Below are 24,415 nucleotides of genomic sequence, written 5' to 3' on the forward strand. Positions count from 1 at the left end.
GATCAACACAGACCTTTAACGTTGTGTTGATCAGGAGCTTCATTACTCTATACAGCATTGCACTTCTAATTGATATACATGAAAATACTAGTCATATGGTTTTTGTGTTATATGAGAGAAAATACATAAAAACCTAAGAAAATGCTCAAATAATTGTGAGTTCCAGATCTTTAACTCATATTTGGGGTAGTAGTGCTGAATATTCAGTCCCTTAAGAACCAAATGTGGACAATTCTTAGAGTTCCTATAAAAACTGGTTTTCTTCAAGGAAAAGAGCCTGAAGTCATAATCTCTGGATTCAAGCATCTGTTGGTTCCCTTATGTATTCTCTAAAATTTCTCTCTCTCTCTCTCTCTCTCTCTCTCTCTCTCTCTCTCTCTCTCTCTCTCTCTGACTAATTAGCACTTTCTTTTATTTTCTACTGGTAGGATACACATTGCTTTCATGAGCACGTGAGGAATTTATCATAATAGAACTTTTAAGAATGGACTCATAATGTATCAAGAGAGGTCTCTGGTGCTGAGAGATAGATGCTTTTTCCTAACTCAGTGAAATGACAGAATAAAGGGCTTCCAACAATGGGATGGATTGAGAGAGCTGTAAGAAATTTTCAACTACAACTGCTTATATGAAAATCACACATGTGTGTGTATGTTTGTATATTTGTACAATGTGGTGTGTGTGTATGGCATATGTGTGTATTGTGGTGTGTGTGTGTGTATGTGTGTGTGTGTGTGCTTGTTTTTGTGTGTGATACCGTGAGTGTATGGAAAATATATGTTTATGTGTAGTATGTGTGTTTGTATGGAGTGTGTGTGTGTGATGCTTTACATATGCTTGGCCTAGGGAGTGGCACTATTAGAAGGTGTGACCCTATTGAAGGAAGTATGTCACTGTGGGGATGGGCTTGGAGACCGTCCTCCTAGCTGCCTGAGGATGCTCAGTCTGCTCCTGGCTTCCTTCACGTGAAGATGTAGAACTCAGCTCCTCCTGCACCATGCCTGCCTGGATGCTGTGATGCTGCCACCTTGATGACAATGGACTGAATCTCTGAACCTGTAAGCCACCCCCAATTAAATGTTGTCCCTTATAAAACTTGCATTGATCGTGGTGTCTGTTCACAGCAATAAAACCCTAAGACAGTGTGCATGTGTGTTTTTGCATGTGAAGAGATGTGGGGGTATTTATGCCTATGTGCAGTGTATATGTTTGTATGTGTACATGGTAGAGCAAATCTGGACTGAGCTATCTGGGAAGAACTGTAAACAACCATTCTCGAGTAGAAAGAGTAAAGAAGTTGTCAAAGATGGTACATTTCAGCTGCTACATCTACCTAAGAAGATTGTGTCATGAAGAGAGCTTGTATGGGAAAAAGAACGCACTGTAAAGGCTTGGATTCACAGGAGAGTTTACAAGTCTCACAGGACAACTGCCATGCACAGTTCCCTAGACTACGCGCTGCTCATCAGACCACTAGCTGTGAGGTCTTCTACCCTCCTTATCTTCTCATTGAAAACACCCTCAATGTACCATGTGCTTTTAACTATGAAGGATGATTTCATGTATCTTTCAAGAATCTCAGTTTTCACACCAAATCAAAGATTGAGGGAAAATGTATTTGCTCCTAAATAAAACAGATGATGAACTCTCCTTGCCCCCGACCTCTGAGTTCAGATGATCAACAAAAGTCAACACACATGTTTTTACTCCCACTTTTTGTGAAGAAAGACATAACCATTATTATTCATGATTAAATCTATTCATAAAATTATGGTTATTCATTTATAGGGAAAATGCCACACGTTAGTAATCTTGAGAAATTAAATTGTCAAAACAACAGAATATTTATTATATTCTGTATTATACCGTATTGAACATACATGTACATGTCTGTGTTAATACCTACACAAATTTTATGTTTAAGTGTCTAAGAATGTAAAAGTTGCCTAATCTAATACTAGATTATAGTACATGGGTATTATTTATTATTTTCCATTTATTGCTAGTGGCATTAGCCACAATATGGATCAAGTTAAGCAAAAACAACAGAAAAAAAAAACAAAATAAAAAACACTTGTTTATATAACCACTTTAAAATGTTTTTAATTGGGGCTGGAAAGAAAGCTAAGTGGTTAAAGATTGTTTATTGCTTTGCAAAGACCAGAGTTCAGTGACTCACAACTTCTGGTAGTAATTTCAGTTCTGGGGGAAGTAGACAAATCTGGACTCTACAAGATCTTCCATATACTCACATACACACAAACTCTCTCTCTCTCTCTCTCTCTCTCTCTCTCTCTCTCTCTCTCTCCCTCTCTCTCTCTCTCTCTCCACTTTCTCTCTCTCTCTCTCTCAAATACACACATACTCTCACATACACACACGTGCATGCATGCACACACATACAATCGCATACACCTGTAGTGAAAATCACGAATAAAACGGGATGGGGGTTTGCAGAGGGGAAACTGGGAAAGGGGATAACATCTAAAAGGTAAATAAATACAGCATCCCATAAAGAATACATTAAAATTGTCTTAAAGCTAAGAATTATTTCTATTTATTTGTTTACTATACACATATTATTTGTGTGATTATTTTCAGGAAGAGACTATCCCAAGTGAAGTCCTCAGGCTGTCTTCTTTAAAATAAATTTTCATCTTTGTAGGATAGTAGGTCTTGCCCTTGAGGAAACTTTCCCGCTGCCCTAGTGCAAAGCAGCACATTCTATTTAATGATGCTAATCTCTTTAACAATTGCAGATGACTTTCTTCTGTTCTCTACTTGTCTAAAACATTAAATCTATTCACACACCTTTCCTCGCCACATTTCAATTTTTTATTATCTTTCTATTCCACATTTTGCTCTCTCCCACAGTAGACCTTGAAGAGGGCAGTGAGAAGCAATTATAAAACCATCTTAGTGCTGACTTACTCTGAAATCTCCTCTGACAAAGGACTAAGTTCATTTGCTTTACCTCCCATATCACTCAGGTTCTTAGGAGATGGGCAGAATACAACTAGAGTCTTTGCCAGAATAGCCCATAAATAGCCCATATAACTCAGTTACTGCTGGAGTCCTCGTCCTCTTCCGAATCCTTATGAACCAGATCTGCAGTGTTTGCATTCCACTCAGGCTGCTTGTCTCCTCTGCTCCTGGCTGAATAGCCCATTAGTTCTGATTACGGTATGCAAGAATTTTTTTCCTACCTGCACTTCCAAAACTCTTTTTGCATCGATGTCATAAGGTGTTTCACAGCACCAACTTTACAGTTTTCTTTGTAAATGTATCGTCTCATTGCCAAGACAAGGGAAGCTAAAAGAGGAAAAGCTTCTTTGAACGCAAGGTTCCAGGAACTACAACCCCACATGGCAGGGGCAAAGTGGCCACAGGAGGTTGAGGTATGTTGTCACATCCAGTCCTTAGTCAGGAAACCCAGAGGAATGGATACCTATGCTCAGCTTGCTTTTTCCGTTTTATCCAATCAAGTACTCCCGTTTACAGGATGGTGTCAGCCACAATTAAGGTAAGCTTTCCCATTTCAATTAACCTAATTAAAATAACCCTTTCCAGACATTCCATGGGATTTGGTTCAATGGGGATTCTAAATCCCATCAAGTTAACAATCCACATGGTCCATTGCAGAAACTAACAGAGACATTCTACACTAGGAAATATACTAGAATTGTTACTAGAAAGAATACATTTTTATTGTATTTGCTGTATCATTTTATTCGGGGTAAGATTATTGCTTATAAAAGCTAGGATACATTACACCTCTCATATAAAAAGTATTAATTGCCTATTATATGTCCTTTGTCATTCTCATGAAGTTGTGCTATATTTCTCCTGAATTGTTGCAAAATTTATCAGTTGCAGATTAAAATCGTATCAACTGTTACTTAGCTAAATTGTATAGATGTGTAATAAATTGTGTACATTATTATATCAGCCTTCATTTTTAACTCCCTGTGAACATAGAGTATCTCTGTGAATACACAGTAGTCACAGAACTATTAATCTTTAAAGAATAAAATGTGCTCACTGAGTTGCTTAACACTGCTATATACATTTACTTTAAAACAAGATATTATGTGAAAACAGAGAATCTGATATAAAACTGTGGTACAAATTATACTTAGGAACCTGCAAATCTCCTAGAATAAACCTACAGAGGTCATGAGTGTCCTTGCTGTTTATACCCTGATCTATGACCAGTGGCATCAATGTAGCTTAGGAAATTGTTAGAAAGGGGAGACGCAGGGCCTGCTCTTGGCCTGATGCATCAAGTCCTCCACTTTAATGAGATCCCTAGGTGATCCCTATGTACTTTGAAATTCCACAGATACTGAATAAAGTTGCGTATAACTTGTAGCTAGAAATTGTCTTTAATACAAAAATAATGGTATGGTTTAAATAATAATGGATAATGTTAGCTCATGGTGACAAGGGTAAATATAAATTTTGCCTCTTTTTAATACAACATTCGTTTGACTTTCTTCTTAATCCTAGGCCTATTTATCAAATCTTTGCTTAGGTACATGGGCAGCATCTCAAATTCATAGAACTGTGTTCTATGTTCATTTCTCAAGCTGTATTTAAAGGGAATGCAGTGGGATACACATGATATTTCGTAAGTAAATCAATGAGATGTTTAATAATGCAATGAGAGTTTTTCAAATACAATTAATTTTGAGTTCAAGAATCACTTTGAAAAATAAATATTCAGGCTATTTTAATACTACATATGTACTTGGCTTCCATTTATATGTATGAGAAAATGAACAAGCTTAATATTTTTAAGCAATTGGACCTGTATACCAAATTATTACAGCCTGAGCAATATACAGAGTCTTCTAATCTCAACTTACCATCCCATGGATCAATTCCGGGCCCCCAGCATGTGGATCCTCAGTTCAAGTGTATTTTAGCCTAGAATCGGCAACCTCCAGGGCTCCAATCACAACTGGGATACAGGGTCCTGATCTCTGATTTTTGCAATAGCTGCAGATATCCCTTGTTCATGCTAAACTGGAACTCCAGTTTTCCTCTCTTGTTGAAAGACTGTTTTGTGCTGCTCTCCACAATTAGAAAATTTTGGCATTCATGCCATATAGTTCTTTCAACACCATGACAATTTCTTTGAGGACAAGAAAGCTTCTCCCTAGCTTGTCATGTATGCTGTGTCATCACTGCTGGGGTTCTCACCTAACATTGGCCTAACAGTATAATCTGAGCAAAGGAACATAAAACAGTAAGAGCAAAGAGGCCTGTGGTGGACTGGTTGGGGGGAGCACTCTCAAAGAAGGAGGAGGACGGGGATAACATTTAAAATGTAAGAAAATAAACAATAAATAAAAATAAATAAATAAATAAATAAATAAATAAATAAATAAATAAATAAATAAATAAAGGTCCCCACAGGCTTACAGATTTCAGTGTTTGCTCAACAGGTAGGTACTGGTTAAGAGTAGGTATCAGAAGGTATTTTCTTCGATCAAAGTGTGTCACTGGGGCTGAACTTTGATGCTGTTCTCTTTCTGTATGTCTCTGTATGTCTTTGTATCTCTCTCTCTCTCTCTCTCTCTTTCTCTCTGCCACATCATCAAGATATAGCCCTTAGATATTTCTGCCTGCATGCCACCGTGTTTTGTGCTAATATGAGAGTAAACTGAACCTCTGAAACTTTAAGGAAACTTTCAATTAAATGTTTGCTTTCATAAGAGTTGCCTTGGTCTTGGTGTCTCTTCAAAGTAGATGAACACTGCCTGACACAGGGCCCATCCAGAGCAGACAAGGTGGAAGGAGCGAGAGTCTGCACGTTGTAAAACTTTGGGCATCTGTAAGTCCTGCCTACACTGGCGTTTTCAAGAGTGGGTAGCTTTATTTCCTCAATGGATAAAGTAACAGCAGAAACATCTTTGCTGTTTTCGTAATGTATTCAGAAACGGGAAGAAATCTCTTACAAATCTATATTTTGATGTCTAGAAATTGTATAGTTTTCAACAGTATAAAATATATTGTATTTGAAGAGCATACTATTTAAATAATAAACTTTCGTGTATGGTTGCACTTGGTTCTAAATTTACATTCCAAAATTTAAAAATATAATTTATCGATATTCTATGATCTATTACATACTTGAAGACTAATAGTTATTTTTCTCAAATATACCATCACTAAACTTGATAAATTCTGTTTCTGAGAAACTAATAATGGTTATTGAGAGTATGATTCAGTCTTTACCATGGATAATTGCCTGGAAGTGTTATATAATCCTAGATTTTCATCACTGAACATTATACATTGTATGTAACACTAAGGAACCCTTTCTGGTTAGTTGATATTGTTGTTCTTCCTATGGGGTTGCAAAGCCCTTCAGTTCCTTCAGTCCTTTCTCTAATTCCCCAATTGCTGTCCCTGTGCTCAGTCCAAAGGTTAGCTACCAGCATCCTCATCTATATCAATAAGGTTCTGGCAGAGCCTCTCAGGAGAAATCAATAGTAGGCTCCTGTCAGCAAACACTTCTTGGCATCAGCAATACTAACTGGGTTTTGCTGGTATATGGGATGGATCCCCAGGAGGGGCAGTCTCTGGATGGCCTTTCCTTCAGACTCTGCTCTACTCTTTGTTTCTGTATTTTCTGGAGTATTTTGTTCCCCCTTCTAAGAAGGACTGAAACATTTACCTTTTGAACTTCTTGAGTTTCATATGGTCTGTTAATTGCATCTTGGATAATCCTGAGCTTTTGGGTTAGTGAGCATATACCATGTGTGTTCTTTTGTGACTTGGTTACCTTAACCTGGTTGATATTTTCTATTTCCATCCACTTGCTTAAGAATTTCATGAAGTCATTGTTTTTAATAGCTGAGTCGTATACCATTGTGCAAATGTACCACATAATCTGTATCCATTTCTCTGCTGAAGGACATCTGGGTTCTCTCCAACTTCTACCTATTATAAATAAGGCTGCTATGTACATAGTGGAACATGTGTCCTTGTTTTAAGTTGGAGCCTTATTTGGGTATATGCCCAGGAGTGGTAGAGCTGGGTCCTCAGATAGTACTATGTACAATTTTCTAAGAAACTTCCAGACTGATTTTTAGAATGGTTGTACCAGTCTGCAATCCCACCAACAATGGAGGAGTGTTCCTCTTTCTCTACATCCTTGCCAGCATCTACTGTTACCTGAATTTTTGATCTGAGTGATTCTGACTGGTGTGTGGTGGAATCTTAGGGTTGTTTTGATATGCATTTCCCATGACATTCTTTTAAAAAAATTAAAATTAAGAGTAAACAAACCAATTTCATGTGTTAGTTGAAGGATAACTTCTGCTAAATACAATATGCCAGTGTATTTATTCATATTTGTGAACTGCTAAAAGCATAAATGTCTAAAAAGCTACAATTTCCAAAAAATTTGCTACTTTAGTGATAAGAGCTAATCAGAAAAATTATACATTTCTCAATAAGACTAGATAATTTTAAGACGGAAATCTTTCACATTTTATGGTACAGATTACAAAAACAGGATAGATAGAAATAATCTAATATTGTAACTTTTATTCCTGTCTTCATTGTACTTAAGAAAGAAAAAGAGGGAACAAAATAAAATAACCTATCTTTGCTGTTGACTTCAGTCACACACCTTCTTATATAAATCCAGCATATTGTGAAGAGGGAAGCAAGTAGACCAACTGCAGGTTTTCTACTTTTCATTTGTTCCTCCATGTCCAATACTCAATCTAATCCCCAGCTCTTGAAGCAAACCTTTGCTGTGATCTCTCCTCACTCTCCTTTCCCAGTGGGCAAACTATGAAGATTCTGGGGGGCACCCTACATTCCTACCTCCTTAAACCAACCTCAGTTTTCCAAGCCCACCCTCATTTACTAAATGTTAGTTCCCAATTCTCAGAAACACATTCTACCTAGAAGTACCAGTAGTAACACTCATGAGAAACCCAAAAATAACTTTACCTAGCAACATACATCCCTCACCCTTTCCTAAGGACCAGAGAGATGTACAGAAACAAGGAACAAAACATATCCCCAATAAAGCAACTAAGACAAGAGGAAATATCACTACATAGGATTATGATCTTGGAAATGCCAGATGCCCAGTCACCAACATAAAAACACAGTCAATAATAGGTAGGACCATGTGTTTCCCTAGAGTCTACTTACTAGAACACTACAGACCTGTATATTCTAAAATAGCTCACACACACACACACACACACACACACACACACACACACACACACACACATACACACACAGACTTATAAAACTCCTTTATGAGTACAAAAGATGCCTTTAATAAGGAAACAATTGATCTCTTAAAGAAACTAGGATATATTATGTGAGAAAATCTATTTTCAATATACAGAAAAAGAATATGCCTCGTGATAACCTTATATGTAGAATTTGCTAATTTTATTCTCAGGCATTGTAGTAAAGCTAATATACTAAGATGAAGAAGAATAATTTCTACTAATATAATTTAAATTATAAATATTTGATGGTAAATACATTGTTTAGTACACACATAATAACTGGGATGACTTGTTTCATTTTTATTAATAGTGCATTTTATTTTATTACACATGAATGGTAATGTAATTGGCTGTTGAATACACTGCTACAGTATCTTCAGACTCTACAACATACTGTGTTTAAAAATAATATATCCTTGTTCTATATGATTAGAGTTAAAGAAAGTGAGACTGAAGTCTTAACGTGGATATTTCTTTTAAAATTAAAGCCCTTTTGGATCCTTCCAAAGTATTTTATAAAAATGTGAGATGAATCTTAATTGCAAATCTAAAATATTGTAATTTAAAAGACTTTTTCATATAAGGATTTGAATTGATTTTGATTGCTTAAAATTCAAAGACATGAACACTCTCCCATTATTTATTAACACCTGTATGCATATTCTGTATGTTAAATTCAATATCATATGTCTGCTGACATGGTTATTCTGAGGTGTCATCAATGATGTATTGATGTCAGGTTAAAATGGAAATAACTAGGAATCAGTAGAAGAGGAAAGAGGGATGAAGACAGAAGGGTCTAAGTTGAATCTTCCTTTGTTAAAATTAAGTTCTCCCTCTCATTCCTAAAACTTTCTTACAAGGGAAATTCATAAAACTTACTCAATGTTTAAAAAACACAAACAAATGTGCCATGAGTAACATTCTTTTTCCTTACAGATTTTACCGAAGTGGCAAATAGGATTACTCTCAAGGATGAGAACAATGGTTTGACAAAAGTGGGGCACATGAGAAATGAACTATACTATGACGAACAATAAAGTTAGCTGGATAGATTGTATGTCAATGCACTTCTATATTGGATGTGGCTGTTCCAACAAAGTCATATAAATTAATCATCATCAAAAACTATCTGAATCATTAGACTATGTGCAAAATAATGCTATTTCCTGGATTTTTCTAGTCTTAAAAATACTACTAAGTTACTGATATAATCACTTATACTGAATTTAGAAGGAAAAAAGTCATAAGACACCAGGGCATAATCTTTAGAGTGTTACAAAATCATATGAAAGTACAATTTGTTACATTATGCCTTAGATTAATGTCTGTTTGACCTTAAAGTTTGTTGTCTTCCAATTACCCTAATCTTATGGAAATGAATTTAGATTGTAGGCATAGTAACACATCATACTTCCTGAAGAGTACTAAGAAAGGGAAATATTGACCTTATGATGGCATTTAAATAATACTGATAATTAGTAAACATTTTGGAAAATATGGTGCCTTTTTCATTTGCATCATTCTCAAAATTGTACAGGCAACAGGCAACCAAGAAAATGAGAGACTTTTGCTGTTATTACTGTTGGTATTTTTGGCTTTTGATTTATTCCATAAGGCATAAATAGTAATCAATTTTCATTATGTAATTGGGTAAAGAATATGTTCCTTAACTTATGAATTTAAATAAATGCAAGGACAAATCATGCCCTTTCTGTGGGAGTAAAATTCCCTGTATTATGTTTATCTTTTTACCTAGTTGTACAGTAACTAATTACTAGGATATACTCATGTGTGTGTGTGTGCACGCGCGTGTGTACATGCTTGTGTGTATGAAATGTCACTTAACTTTTTGAATATTATTTTCAAAGTTTCAACTTCATGGCCCTTAGTAAAGGTGGCCTTCACTTGTACTGTAAAGTGTTCTGGAGCCAGAATGAGGAGATTCAAATATCACCATGTTTTTCTTGCTGTCTAGATACCTGTGAACTTGTCCAAACAAGCCATCTGGAAAGCGATATATGAAACTGCATATTCTACAGCCACCTGGGACCAAGACACACAGCCCAGCCTTCCCTAACCTCTACGTAAGAACAGATGAGTGCCTGGTGAGAATGAGAGACAAAACAAAACAAAACAAATCACCTGCCCCTCTAGAAACAGCCCATGTAAAAGTAACTTTTGTTTTCTATTTGTTTTGTTAGGTTTAAAAATGGTATTTTGAAAAAACGAAAATAATGGAAAAGTAGGAATAAAAATAGATAAAATGTATGGTTCTACTTAAGCCATTTGTCTCTACTATTTAAATCTTGAGAAATGTTCACATACACATCAGTCTCAAAAACAAAACAATCAGTCTTAAAAGAGCATGTGACACGTGCCATCAGCAGTTAAGAGCACTGACTGCTCTTCCAGAGGTCCTGAGTTCAATTATGAACAACCACGAGGTGGCTCACAACTATCTGTAATGGGGTCTGATGCCCTCTTCTGGTGTGTCTGAGGACAGCTACAGTGTCCTCACATACATAAAATAAATAAATAAATCTTTAAATAAAAGATGATAAAGTTTAAAAAATAAAAGTAACTTTTATTCATTTGATGTAATTGTCATCTCTTGGGCTTATTGCTGAATAAGCTCAAGGGAAACATAAGCCTACACTGGCATTGACAATTAGTAAATTCTTTTTCAACTCTATATCATGTAAAAGTAACTTTTATTCACATAACAGAATTGTCATCTCGGACACTTACTGCTGAATAAGCTCACCCTTTGTAGCTCTTTCTGAACTCTGGCTAGATGGTTCAACTCAGCTGTTCTGGATCAAACTCCTCTCCAAGTTGACTGATTTGAAACTCACTTCTCTTGACTTCTCAATGAATTGTTCTGCTTGGCCTCAAATGAATTTTGGCAATATGTTTTAATCTCCTGACTCCTCATTTTCCTGCTTATTCTATCTTTGGCTACGCACCTTGTTCTTTCTTCAACCTGTCCCTTTAAAATCTGTCTAGTAAAAACTGCCTTTGGACACAATGAACTGAACTTTCATCAACCAATCTGCGACACTCAACTCCACTACACTTCCTCCCACTGGTTTCTGAGCCTTGGTACTGAAGCTGTGTAGACTAAACCTGCGCCTAATCTTTTCTCTGCCTGCAACTTGCTTTGTACCAGGTTTTCCTTGAACTCAGAGATCTAATTACCTCAGTCTCTGAGATTATAGTTGTGTCTGCAGTCCAGCCAGAGTAGCACTGGACTGCATACATATTAAAGCTGGGAAATAAAAAATTCTCTAAACAAGCAGATACTGGACATGACTACAAACAGGACAGCATTGACAGCAAGCAAGAAAAACATGCTTTTTAATGTTTCATTTAAGCCAGATGGAAGCAGAATGTTCAGACCTTGCATGATAAATTCTATCATCTCCATGAAATCAGTAGTTGGGTGGTTCTTCTGGGAATAATGTGGGTAGATAAAATGCTAGATGAGAATGAGAAAATGTTGAAATATATTTTGTGGAGAAAGAACATATGACAAATGGTAATGTAATGTGCTTACTATTCCAGTGAATTGGAGAATTTCAGACAGTTAAGAGATTAACACAAGCAACTCCCTAGAGTTACTGCACTTTTCAAGTTTTAGGAGTGCTTAAAAGAAAGCTTATTATTTCTAGTCAGTACCATTTAGAGATTTATTTCACCAAACATTGGAATTCAAAAATAATTGAATTCAATGAAAATTGGATTCCAGATATGCCTCATAGAGATTAACATTTTAAAATCATTTTATAAATTGTAAAAAAAACCTTGTAAGTAAAATCATCGAGTCGTCATCAACAAGTTTTGAGGGCTGCTGTTGGCTGAGACTCATTATGAGGTCTTCCTTCCTTCCTTCCTTCTTTCCTTCCTTCCTTCCTTCCTTTCTTTTGTACGTCACTTTTTCTTTCTTTTTTTTAATAATATTTTAATAGGGTCTCTCTACATAGCAACTAACAATACAGACCCGATGCCCTTGAACTCATAGAACTGTATTTGCCTTTTTCTCACTGGGATAATTATGAGGGCCTCTGAAATTCAGTATACTTCAAATTCTCTGTTCAATATGTCAAATTTAACCAATTAACCATGAAATATTCTCAAACACAGAGTAAGCAAATTTTGACATACCCATGTATATGATTCTATAATTGATAATAAAAATTGTATGTATAGAAGTAGATTTTAGATTGATTGCTACAATAGGTAGGAATTATAAGAAATAGAAAGCAATTAGATAAATGGAACATTTTATTAAAGGAATAAATAAAGTAATAGGTGTGTGTACACTACTTTTATCGATTAAACTTTCCCAATAGCATGTATATACATAATAGTGTATAGTCTAGAATTTTATCTGAGAATATTTATACATTATAATTATTTAAGAAAATTTTTATCTACAATTCTAATATTCAATTTTGAGTCCAAATAAACACAAAGATCAGAAGCATTTGATCTTCTGGAGCTGGAGTTTTATATCATTATCAGCCATATGATATAGGTGCTATGAACTGAGTACAGACTTTCTAGAATTCCAGAAAGTGTTCTAAACACTGAGCCATCTCTCCAGCCAGCCCAATATAAATATTGTTTTGTCAGTGTTAAGTATCAGCAGATATTTTGCTGCTCTATACATTTCATTATTTACTACATTATATCTTAAATTAAAATTGCATTAGTTGTTTAACTTAAGTAGCATTTTTTTTCAATTTAAATTCTATGATTTTTGTGGTTCCTGCTTGTGATATTACTACAATATTCTGACTGTAATTAGCTATATATTATTTAATACCCTAGGAAGTTTGGATAAGATTTCAGTGAAATCAGCGACTTTAGCATTATTAGCTTTCCTTTGCTCCTGACACAGTTTCCTGCATAAATTACATGCTGAAAAGCAGTCATTGAAGACATAAATATCTCCATATAATTCACAGTCTGATGATAACAAAATTCAGTCTAGAAATGTAATCAATTTCAGTACAAATATTTGCAATGATAATGGAAAAGGTAATGAAGGCATCTCATTATGGAAAAAAATCAGTATATTTTTCTATACAAAGCTTTGGAGTTCAATATTTTTTTACAAGAAAGAAACTATCCATAGCAATGTACATAATTGTGATTCATAAACTAACTTTGGTTTTAATTCCAAAACAGTTTTCCTTCTGTGCAATAACACTATTTTCCAGAGTCAACATAAAGTTTCTAAATGGGCAAAATGTAAAGAAAGCTCACATTTTATTATATTTGCTTGAGCTTTCCAGTCATATTGGAGCATCTGTGGTAGTTGATGGATTAGTTGTATACAGTTATCATTTACTGAAGGTTTATACCATCTCAGATATTTGCTAGTTTCCCATATGTTGCCGAATTTAATTGTAACAGCCCTCCATTTTATAATAGTGATTTTTGGTTTTGTGCTATTTGTCAAGAATGGTACTTTTCCATGAGATATATTTTGTCATCGTTTTTATAACATTTCCTCTGACAAGAAAATTTCAATCCACACTTTATCATGGTTGACTTCCTCACTTTCTCCAGGTCAAGACTCAAATATGAATTGTAGGAGAGCTTTTGCTGATTACCCAAGCACCAACAAGTCCACTGCTATTTCTGCAAGGCATTTCTTCCATGTTTGCCAACATGACATTCCTTTATTATACAACAATAAACAACAACAACAACAATAACGACAAAACTGCTGTTTACCTTACCAACTAATAATCACCAAGCAATTCCCAATAAATACAGGTTAAATGATTGAATTCTCTGAGATACTTGGAAAATAATGAAAGTTTGAATTTTTAATCAAGTATTGTAGAAAATATTTACTTGTTCATTCTCAATCAATATGCTACCTGTCTTAGTTAAAATTTTACTGCTGTGAGCAGACAACGTGACCAAGGCAAGTCCTGTAAAGGACAACACTTAATTGGGCCTGGCTTACAGGTTCATAGGTTCAGTCTATTATCACCAAGGCTGGAGCATCTAGGCAGGTATGGTACAGGAAGAGCTGAGAGTTCTACATCTTCATCTGAAGGCTGCTAGGAGAGGACTGGCTTTTGGGCCACACTCACAGTGACACACCTACTACAATAGCCACATCCACTCTAACATACCTAATATTACCACTCTCTGGACCAAGCATATACAAACCATCACACTACTTCTCACAGTGAGCTTGGGTATCTCTTCATCAGTTTCACTATGGATACCAAATGCTTCATCATTTCCAGTTATCTGCTACCTACAAAATTATCTCAAACTCTTTTTCTTTTAGATTTTTTTCCCCAAAATGCTATTTTCCTTGATTCTCTGGGCATTCTTTATCATATATCTTGATCACTCTCACTCCCAGTCCTTCCAAGAAAAAAAGTTGTCCAATTTTTATTTTCCATATACTTAAATCGAGCGTGGTCAAACTCCCAGACACACAACTGCTAAAGAAACCCGAGTCCTTCTCCACCTTGCAACCCTGCCAGAACCTGTCAATTGTGAGAACCTAGACTTCAGCACCCCTTATCTCATTTGTTAGTTCTTTTTAGGCTGTCACTTATGAGCGTGTTTGGGAGGAGACGGTGTCATAGAAGCTTTCCATATCTCTCTTTCTCAATTATGCATCTGAATCATTGACATCACTGCCAAAATAGCTTTCTTGCTCCTTTTAGTCAGCTGAGCTGGGATCACAGACTTTCGCAGGATTTTTGGCAACATCACATACCAGAAACAAAGCTTGGCTGCAGTAGAACCACGTATCCAGACAGGGCGCTCAGAGACAGCCTGGACCGAGGGCATCAACAGGACCTCAGGCATCAGGACAGAGAACTCACTAATTATGGAACCCAATGGCAACAAGCCACTTAGATATCAACATGGTTTCAGGCTGCAGCACGACCAGAGAAATCCACATGGCATTAGGTGACAGGCCACTGAAACTCATTACCTCTGGCGGTATCAGGACCACAGACTGACACGTGGCTCTCAGTTCCTTCACAGACCACAATTATTACTGAACGAGGTCTAATCCAGAAAGTGATCCAGTCCTTATCAGTCTCCATCATTGTACAGAGCAAGGCCAATCCAGTGATAGAATTGGGTGAAGGGGTTGATACTACACCTCCATGAGCGCCAGGCTGCTATACCCCATCCTGCAGCTGCTACTGCCTACTGCTCAGGGACCCGTTCCATTGTCAACCTCAATGCTATCTCACAGCTCTCACCACCATCACCTCTCTAGTTTCACCTCTCTCCACAGTGCACACATGCTCGACTCTTCCACTTTCCCCCCCTCTTTCGAACATTCATCATAGAGACAAGGTGTATATAGTAGATTGAATATGCTTGGCCCATAGGGAATGGTACTGTTAGGAGGTGTGTCCGTGTTGGAGGAAGGATGTCTCTGTGGGAGTGGGCTTTGATGCTCTACCCAGTGCAGACGAGCAAGTCTCTTCTAGCTGCAGTGGGATAAAGATGCTGAACTCTCAACTCCATCTGTATCATGCCGGCATGGATGCTGCCATGCTTCTGGCTTGATGATAATGGACTGAACCTGTAAGTCAGGCCCAATTAAATGTTATCCTTAGAAGAGTTACCTTGTCAGAGTGGCTATTTCCAGCCACAAAACTTCAACTTATGGCCTGCTGGCCCTTCTTTTTTATTCCCTTTAGTTTTATAAAACTACAAAATAGCCTCTAAGATTAGTTATATTTAAAGAAGAATTTGGTTTTCTCATAGTCATGGTGAAACTTCTTGTGTAATACAGCATTGTTACTGTACTACAGAGCAGAGATTCACAATAAGGATATGTTGAGATAACAAGAGAGACCAGGCATGGGGCAGGCTCACTCTCTCATATCAACCTGTATTTCTAGGAACTAACAAAGTCTTTGAAAAACTTTATTAATCTTTTCTTAATATCATGATCCAATTATCATAAGATGCCACCAATATTGTAGGACTTTCTTGAGCCACTAACTGCCCAGGTAATGACACAGAGACTTTTTATTAATTACAAAAGCTTGGCCTTAGTGGCTTGTTCCCAACTAGCTCATATAATTTAATTTAACCCATTTATACTAATCTACTCTTCTGGCAGGTGGCTCCTTACCTCTTCTCAATACTGTACCTGTTTCTTGCTCCATTTCTAGCTGGTAAATCCCCTGCCTGATTCTTTCCCAGAGTTCTTCTCTCTCCTTAATGTCCTCCATGCCCTTCACACTTTGTTGTAGGCTGTTCAGGTCTTAATTAAACTAGTAGAAAGATGATGGAGAAAATATTTACAAAACACTGAGACAGGTGATGCGTCATGACAACACCAAACTCTGGCTTGTTCTCAACTTTTCTGCAGAACATAAATCACCACTTAAATAATACAAAGAACATCTTTACACAGAACACAAGACATAATCCCAACACACCAACCCAGCAACATTACCCTATAATCTAAACTATTCAGATCATTAATCATTGGAGTACATACATAAATCATCATATTACTTATGGACCATATAATTGACCTATCCTAAGAAAGGAAAATTAACTTAAGGTAAGAATCTTCATTCTACTTTAGTTAGTAACATAATACTCCCATTTCCTTCAAATCTGAGTTTTTCCTAACCCATCAAAAATAAAAAAAATATTGTTTTCAAATATGATATATTTAAGTATTCTAATAAAATGCCTTTCTTTGATTATCTTCAAGACATATTATCAGACATTTGTCACAGGTCACTAATATTTATCTTTTTAAGGTTTATTGTTTGGGGGATCCAAGCAAGAAATGTGAGATTGTTTTCCTCTTTCAAAGCTACTACCTCTTGCAAATACATATTAGTTATTAACTGTAAACTTTCATCCTGTGCATATGCTGCTTTTCTTGTGTATCTCATTGTTGCCCTAGCCCTCACCCCCTTGAGATGGTCCTCTGAGGTAGCAGGTAGGTGTCCATACAAGGCCTCGTCTCCCTTTTTCTGCCTGTAATCACTCCATCACTGTCCTCTTCCCTCCCTTTATTCATCTGATTCCTCTTTCCAGCCTCCTCCTTACCTTTCTTTATAACCATATATTTTATTTCCCCTTTCTTAGGAAATCCTTCTTTCTCCTCCACCCAGATCTCTTATTTATAAATAACCTCTGTAGTTATAGGATGTGCCAAGTCTATTTAAGCTTTAAAAGTAACATCCTCACATGTGTGACTACATACAAAATCTATCTTCATGCATCTGGGTTACCTCACTTGTTATGATTTCTCTACTTACTTGTGAATTTAAAGCTACATAGTAAAGGAGAGAAAAAATTAATTTGAAATATGAAAAGAATCAAAACATTAAATATGTGACAAAACATGGCTCATATGAAAAAATATTCACTGGTACAGATAGAAATATGTGTAAAAGCATTTTTAAAACACTATTAATTATGTTCTATGAATAATTAATCTGAACTTGTGCTGCCAGTGTAACTCAGACAGCGTTTGTGGTGAATCAACATGAGGACACAAATTCACACTCTGTGCCCACATAAACCTCTGTGTATCATTACAAACCTGAAATCCATTGCATTGGGGAGGCTAAAACAGAAACATCTCTGGGTCTTTCCGGAAAGCCAGTATAGCTGAGCTTGTGAGGTTCAAGTTCAATGAGGGATCCACACAACGGAGGAACTGAAAAGCTTCATTGGAATCATCAGTAGATAAAAGAGCTGACTAACCTGATAATGGAGTAATCTACTTATTGGACTAACAGAATAAGACAGGTTTTGCATAGCATATGTGGAATAGTTTGGAAAGAGAAAATGGGAGGGTGGAGTGATATAATCTCATAAAACGAAATAAATGTTTTTCCTACTGGCCCTCAGGTTTTAGTCCTTTTTCCCTAGCAAATACCACAAATTCCCCTCTCCCATCTCCTTTCCCTTCTTTGTCCCTCCATCCCCACTTAAGGTTGGTTTCTTTTCCCTCCCAAGTATAACTAAAGCTTTGGGTCCTTCACATTGTTGAACTTTTTGAGTTCTGTAAACTTTATCTTGGGTATTTTGTACTTTTTTTTTATTTTATGGCTAATATCCATTTATCAGTGAGGACGTACCATGAATGTCCTTTTGGGTCTGAGTTACCTCACTCAGGATGATATTTTCTAGTTCCATCCATTTGCCTGCAAAACTCAGGATGTTTTTGTTCTAAATAGCTGAGTTGTATTCCATTGTGTAAATGAACCAAATTTTCTGTATCCATTCTTCTGCCGTGGAACATCTGGGTTGTTTCCAGCTTCTGGCTATCACAAATAAGGCCACTGTGAACATAGTGAAATGTGCCCCTGTGGCATGGTGGGACATCTTTTGGGTATATTCTCAAGAGTGGTATTTCTGCTGAGGGCCAAAAGAAAGAATGGAAACAGGTGACCTTGGAATGAAGGAGGTTGGAAAGACCCTCTAGAATGTACCAGAGACCTGGGAAGTGAGAGACTCTCAGGACTCGTGGCGGGGGATGGGATGGGAGGGGTCTAGATGAAATGCCCTACAGTGGGGAGAAGGAACTTACTGAACCCATCTCCAGTAGAAAGATCGGGCATCAAGTAAGGGGTGGGGTTGCTATCCCACAGTCAAAGCTACGACTCATAATGTTTTCTGTCTGAAAGAAATGCAGGGGTGGAAAAGGAGAAAAACCCGAGGTAAGATGATCCAGGACAGGCCCAAAGTGGGATCCAGCACACAGGGAGGCCTAAAGACCTGACACCATTTCTGAGGCTATGGAACCTATCATGACTGCCCTACAAAAGACGGAACAAGCAGCTGAAAGAGTCAGATGCAGATATGTGCACCCAACCAAAGAACAGAAGCTGCTGACTTCTTTGGTTGAATTAGGGAAAAGCTTCAGGAAGCTGAGGACGAGGGTAGCCCTGTAGGAGGTCCAACAGTCTCAGTTAACCTGGACCCTTAAGATCTTAGACACTGCATCACCAACAAGGCACTAAAAATATCATTAACTTTGGCATTTATAACCATCAAAATCTTTATTTTCAGTTTGTCAGCCCTAAGTCTAAGAGCCATTCATATCAGAGTGTTTAAGAGAGAACCTCTTTCACTAACAAGACTTTCACTACATCTTCATAATACGATTGCGGAGGCTTCAGTTGAGACCACAGCATTGGAATGACAACACTTGTAATTTCTCCACTTTCCAATTAGGATTTCAACACATGAACACTGTGGGAAACAAAAGCACAGACCATCACAGTCTAAATTCGGCTCTTCTCTTCTCTGATCTCATGCCCTCTTTGTCCCTGTCCCTTTGCTCCCCATACACCCCCCTCCTCCACATGCCCAAGGCTGGCCTCCTTTACTCCTCCCCGCTTCTGCTCTTCTTCTCTCATTGAACCTCTCCACGTGGGAAAAAAAAACAGTTTTAAATTTACAACACTGGATTGAAGAAATAACTGTCAAATAGGAAAAAAAAACCTTAAATGTATCAAACTATTAAATAATAATGAAACAATTATGCATCCAAATAAGATAAAGTACAACACAATACATTTTTGAAGTCATTGAAAATTCATCTTAAAAATAGTTTGATATAAGCTCTATTTTAATTAGTGCATTAAATTCAAGCTTATAACTACAATTTTAACTTACTTAAAAATCAACAATAAAAAAAGCTTGCACTCTCTTTCACACTTTCTCCTTTAAATAAATACATACTAAGTAAAATACGATTTTGAATGAAAATACTTTCATAAGTACTTAACAAAATTATGACATTATTTATTTATATCTTTGCCAAACATAAACAAATGAATGAAAAACAAAATAATGTTTGTGAGACTCAAATGTTAAGAGCTATCAAAAAATGTTTGATATACCAGAATGTATACTTAGTGAAATGTATTTATACATTTTTTTTATTCTTCACAGTTAGTTTAAACTCTTTGACTTTCATCCATTAAAATAAGGAGATGGCTTTCAGCTCACTTAGGCATTTGTTGCTTATTCACAAGACATTGGTGCCAACATAATACTATTGAATATGTTCTTCAGGGCTAGTTTTTATTATTTTTAACATTGGGTAATAGTTTGAGTAATTTTTCTTGTAGCCTGCTTATTATCATCCAACACTATGGAATCTAACTACTAGGGAGGGGGCAGCCACGTTATTTCTAGTTTGACTTGTCTAAGTTCTGTTACAACAGTGTGTAGTCTCTTCAGCAGTTAACTCTTACCACACTGACAGGATACCAAGAACAGTGCAATAGCCTGTATTGTTTTGATATTTTCACCAACAACTTGGAATGAGGTTTACCCTGCCTGGAACTAGCAATTTTATTTTATAGTGTATGAATTGATTCTAAGAAAGATACATTTTGTGTATATGTATTTTAAAATATTTGTTTTATTATTTTCAATTAAGTGTTATTTGTATGACTGTATGTAAGTGTGCACATACATGTGTTCAGACGTTTGTAGTGTTCAGATGTTGTTTGTGGACCTGGACTCAGTGGCAGTTGTAATGTGTGTGTTCCAGGAATCAAAATGTTGCCAAAGTTTGTACAGATTCTTAACCACTGAGCCAATGCTGAAGTTCCTCTTACAGGTATTTTAAGACTCTCTGCAAAATATAGATCTCTCTATGGCTCTGAAATGAAATGAATTGTAATCGACATCTTGGTTATAGTCATAGAGACCGAGCTCGTCTAGACAGGTTGACCAATATCTACATGAAGTTTAAGAAGCCATTATAAAATCCCAAATAATTTATGCAAGTCTGATTTGTGCTTGTCATAGAAATGGAAACACAAGCATTGAGTCTATGATTAATATTACAACAGAAACTGGAAGAATTTGCCAGATTTTAAGGATAGACACAGAACAAGGCAGAATGGTGGGTGGCATAGCTGGAGAATGAATGGCATTATAAGACTTCCACTTAAATGACACAGTCATGAAAGTGGAGCTAATTTCGTAAGAGGTAGGGAAGTGATAAATTAATTTTGAAATTTTTGAATTCAAATAGTTCTTAATAATTATGCTACACAACTGCGCCCTCCTATTATTGAAACTTCGAGTTTTAAAACTGATAAAATGGTTGTCAGAATAATTATAACAAGGAGTTCCTTGGAGGGAAAAGAGAAGTGTATAAATTACCATGCAAGTCTATAAATCTGAAAGTGATCTGCTCTTATGAGCTATTTCCCTCCCAAGAAATTCACTGTTCTGGCAGTCAATTTACATTCCCACAATCTGGCATGTTCTTAACTATGAGAATTAAATCAGAGCATGCCATGTTGGCATGCCTAAACATATTTGGAAGTAGCATCATAGCCTGCATATCTAGCTAGTCATAGGTTACTGGAAACCATAACAGAGCTAGAAAATATGGCCCATCCTACATATTTAGAAATTAAATCAGAGGATAATAACTTGGCAGATCTAAAACGATCCTGGAAAGTTACCACAGTGGAGTGATTTGGAAGAGCTCTGAGTATCTGGAAGAGCACCATTGTCCAAAGTCCAGAATCACGAAAATCTAGTCAGAGTCACAAGTTCTAAAGTATGTATCATGATAAATTTATAATATATATGTATAGTATATGTACATATATTTTATATCATAATCATATGTGTCTCTATATAATATGTGAATGATATATATATCAATCAGGTTAAATATGCAGATATTAAAACAGCATAGAGGTGGAAATGGACATGATAATATATCATGGGTTTCCCACACTAGGTTTACAGTTGCTATGTTTCCAGATACCCAATGTGTAACAAAACACGTGGATCACAATAGCTAAACCACAGCAATAATTTTATTTATCATTTATATTGGTCAGAATCTCACCAATCTTGCCTATATGATTTTTGCTTAGGGTTTCTTATATGATTATAATGAAATTATGTGTAACAGGAATTGATAGTTTGCTCCCTCATTCAGGGCTACTAAGGCAGGAATAAGGAAAATATTTATTATGTGTTAATACCAAATAGCCTGATTTCTAACTTCAGTGAAAAAATGTTTTCTCATGCACACAGTTTCAATCTACTATTCATAAAAAAGTATTATTCTTTTATATGCATATATATATATGTTGCCTATAAAGGTTTTCAACAAAAAACTTTGCATTAAAACCATAAATAATTATATAAAGAAAATATTAAAATTTATTTTATTATGAATAACAGTATGTCTCACAGTTCTCTCAAAACGAGTTGCAATAATTATGAACTTAGTTTACCTTCAAAGGACTCGCACTAAAAATTTCAAAAGCAAGTTCAAAGGAGTTGACGAATCTTAAATAATATATATTGGAGCTAAGCAATTCATCCCCTTCTATCAATAAAAGTAAATAACTATATAAGAAAAGTTCCTTATGCCAGGGTAACTTTTCTCAATGAAGAGAAACGTGGTACAATTGTATTTGCTAAAATCTTTTCTTTGGTAAAATCTTCACAATGTAGATTTTAATGAGTGTTCATTCAAGTGAAACACAAGATTTTACACTTCAGTGTTCGATTGAGAATAACATGATACACTAAATGCCATAACATATAGAGGGCAACGTTAGGAGCTTCAATAAATTCTTCTAGAAAATTAAGAATATTTTGGCACAGACCATATGTATTTTGTTACATTTAGTTTTAGAAGGTTACATTAATTTTATGGACTTTCCATTTATATATTGCTTTAATTGCATATACATTTCTGGTTATTTTTCAGTAGTTCTCTGATTAGCATACATGGGTCTTTGTGTTGACATGGTTTAAAAAAATCAGAACCAATTAGAAAAAGCTGATTTAAAGTAAGAAAGATGAACATTTACTTCTAAACAATCAGCTGTTTATAGTTTTTTGAGCCTAAGATGCTAATACTTCAAATACTTTAAACATGCTATTTTGAAATGAATCTTTATCTTTTGTATCCTTTACTGACAAAAATATGGATACTAAAATCTCTTTGTACTCACAGAATCATATTCATCCTCATGTACTGTTGGTGGCAAAATCTGCATCAAAATATTGTCCCAACATATTTTTATTCATTTGAGTATCTATTGTATACACTAAGATAATTTTACATTAAATAAAAAAGATCTGGTTTATAATTCATAATGAATCGCTTCTCGGCCTTTTGGCTAAGATCAAGTGTAGTATCTGTTCTTATCAGTATAATTCATAATGATAGATCCAAAAGTGTATTTTGATTTTTTCTTAAAATTGTTTAAAAAACAGGATAGTCCAATATTGAATTATTTTTCTTTAACTACTTTTTTTTTCTTTCAGTGTCTTGTAGAAATTTGTGAGTGGTTTCAAATATCATTAGAATATGCAAAGTGAAAGAATGTGTGCAAACCATAAAAGACCAGATCAAGCAAGAGTTGATCTAGGTTACCTTTATTAGTAGAGTGCTGCTTTGATCTTTTCTGTCTGTTCGAGCATTCAGGTTTTGCTTAACTGTCCATTGGTAACATTGATTTTTTAATCACTTAAGGAAGAGTAAGGGATTTGGCCACAATTCTTTTTTCAGCTACAGTTCTTTACTTATTGAATGAGTATTGATCAGCTGGGAAGATGACTTTACCATGGCAAAATATAACCTTTTGAAATTCAGAAAATAAAACAGTAAAGAAAGAAAAATTTAACCTTATGAAGCTTGGATATTTTTCTTTTTCAAAAGTATCGACTTTAACAATGCTTCACCTAGAGATCAGCTCTCCCTAAGCATTTGTAATATTAGAAAAGAAAAAGCTGGAAATTGCAAACATTGAGTAGCTAGAACAGATCTTTTATTGTTTAATCCCTATCACTCCTAAAGTTAATATCTTAAAGAAACTCATGTGATGTTTTCACTCCACCTTGCAGTAGTTTTAAGATTTGTAAACAATTGTGAAGGACTGGTGTTTTGGATGACTGGGAATAAAGAGAAGTTTATTTAACACAGTGTGCCTTAATAGTAGGAATTTTACTCTGAAGAACATTGGAATTTTCAGATCCATCAACTCATTTTTAAAAATAGCAAAACTTTCAACAAGTAGCAGACATTTTTCCTTTGCCAAATTATTTGGGTTTACTATCCATTCAACAATTTTGCATTTTTCTTCAAAAATATC

At 35.7% G+C, this 24,415-nt stretch overlaps 1 pseudogene; it reads left to right on the top strand.

Annotated features, from left to right (window-relative positions):
• Window positions 1-23,420: 23,420 nt before the first annotated feature.
• On the top strand, window positions 23,421-23,547 carry LOC120097278 (U2 spliceosomal RNA; annotated as a pseudogene).
• The last annotated feature ends 868 nt before the right edge of the window (window positions 23,548-24,415 follow it).

This window comes from Rattus norvegicus, chromosome 15 (genome assembly GCF_036323735.1).
Source record: "Rattus norvegicus strain BN/NHsdMcwi chromosome 15, GRCr8, whole genome shotgun sequence".
Classification (NCBI taxonomy): domain Eukaryota; kingdom Metazoa; phylum Chordata; class Mammalia; order Rodentia; family Muridae; genus Rattus; species Rattus norvegicus.